The sequence below is a fragment of the Athene cunicularia genome (genome assembly GCF_003259725.1).
Source record: "Athene cunicularia isolate RWA chromosome 27 unlocalized genomic scaffold, athCun1 chr27_part1, whole genome shotgun sequence".
Classification (NCBI taxonomy): domain Eukaryota; kingdom Metazoa; phylum Chordata; class Aves; order Strigiformes; family Strigidae; genus Athene; species Athene cunicularia.
The window spans coordinates 2648029-2650269 of record NW_020799138.1 but is presented as its reverse complement, the minus strand read 5'-3'; positions in this window follow the sequence as shown (position 1 = coordinate 2650269).

Sequence of the window (2241 nt, the reverse complement as noted above, 5' to 3'; positions counted from 1 at the left end):
TCTCAAGCTCGCCATGCTTTGAAGCCTCTCCATGGCGATCACAGCAGGGAGCTGGGCGTTACACAAGCAGTTTTCCCAGCCATGCTTCTACACCGTTACTAACAGCGGGCACTACCCAGGCCTGTGCTGAGCAGGCCAGAACAAGGCTCATGGCAGACCTTCCCCCGCCAGCTCTGACTCTGCGTGGAACTTTGCAGCTTGAGAGGGGATTATTGCTCGGCTGGCTCCATTCCTCACAACTTGAAACGAAACGCACGGATTTGCAACTCTGACAGTTCTCTCCAAATGAAGTCAACTTACATTTAATTTTCACAGACAATGGGAGCATGATACACCCCTATAACCCCTGGCGAGGCCAGCAGGACTGCAAAGATGTGAATCAGACAGAAACACCCCCGGCACTAGGACGGCGCAGGCAGCGATCAGGCTGTGACTCAGCAGAAAGAGCTAGCCAGCAAGGTCCTCTGAGCAGCACTGAGCCTGGGAAAAACAAATTCACCACTTTCCCTGTGATCACTTCTGCAAACAGAGAGACCTGACAATTGAGAGTGGGCACTTGGACCATCTCAATCACTTCCCTCTTGCCCCCACCCCAGATGAAAAAAGATTCTTCCTTCTCAGTTGAACAGTGTGGAAAGAATGCAGAGCCCAACGCCCACAAAGAGAAGATACAAGAACCAATATCCCTAAGGGTTTTATTCTTTTTAATTAATCATTATTCCATTTCTAAATTGCCTGCTACAAGAGGCTTTCCAGATCATTTAAACCCTGTGTATCTGTAAGAGCCAGAGTTGACTCACTAGGGAGTTACAGGATGCATTCACTTAGGTGACCTTGTGGGAATTACTAGGTTCCTGGCCTCACATCACATAAACTCAAGACTCACTTGGCCTTGGTATCACGGAAGGGCAGCGAGTGCTTGCAGGGAATTCAGGATCCCTTTATATAATATCTGCATACCCAGACTAACTGCCCCAGCAGTCCCTCTCCCTCATGCACAAACCCGGGGTGTTTACAGCCTCTACCCAGACGCCAGCAGCAGCTCGCAGGGCTGAAGCCTGATCACTGCTCCTGGCAGTAGCCGTTCCCTTCACCAACAAACTTCAGAGAGGTCAGCAGCCAGAAGGGACTTTTTTTTCCCACAGGAGAGCAGCTGCCACAGCTCTGCCAGTTCTTCAGAGAGACGGGGAACTTCGCTCTGGGGTGACACGGGCTCCTCACCCAGTACCACTGTGTCTGTAGACTGAAGCCCTAAACGGCTCCCGCTTATGCCAGGCAGAGTCTGCTGGTGGCCATCTGTAGATTGCTGTCCGTGAAGTCTTTCCTGTTCTTGCCACAGGATGGCACTCACAGGGGAGCAGAGAGGGGTGTAGGCACCGGTGCAGTCTTTAATCCTTGAGTTTAAGTCAGGACAAGAGTTCAATCCTACTCTAAAGGTATTGCATTATGCAGCACCGCTGACAGGTTTTGCGGCGACGTTACCACATGCACGCAAACAGAGAGTCACAGGAATGTCTAAGCCAGCAGGTCACCAGGAGGACACACCAGCTGGGGACTGGTCCCAGTTCTTCACGCCAGGCACCCCCAGTCAGCCACCCCTTGTTACCTGCTGGGGCTGTACAGGGCCAGGCCAGAGCCTGGGCTCCTGGGTAGCGTCCCCCCGGGTTTCCGAGGGGCTTTGAGAGCCATCTGCTGTTATCAGCTCACATTACAGCATCAGGCACCACCCTCATCGCTGGGTGCAAGGGCACCCCTCGGTGCTGCTCTGCCTCTCTCCCATCAGCTCAGGAAGAACCAAGCTTAAAGCACTTATATGGATTAAAACGCTGACAGAAATGACCACCTCAGGCAGTCAACTGCTTTGCACAAACGGACTCGGGACTCTCCACAGGCACTTCTGACACAGTGGAAAGAGCAAACCCGAGCAACTACGTGAAGTGGAGATAGGACCTCGTGGCCCTCTGCAACTGCTTGGGTGTAGGAAGGTGCAGAGAGGGGGGATGAGTCTCTGGAGCCAAGGCCCCAGCGCCAGGCCCCGAGGGAACAGCCTCAAGCTGCCCAGGGCAGGGTCAGGCTGGCTCTGAGGAAGGATTTCTGTGCAGAAGGGGCTGTTGGGCGTTGGAATGGGCTGCCCAGGGCAGGGGGGGAGTCCCCGGGATCCCTGGGGGGGTTGAAGAGTCGGGCTGAGCCAGCGCTGAGGGATCTGGGGGAGTTGGGAAGGGTCAGGGGGAGGGTCATGGT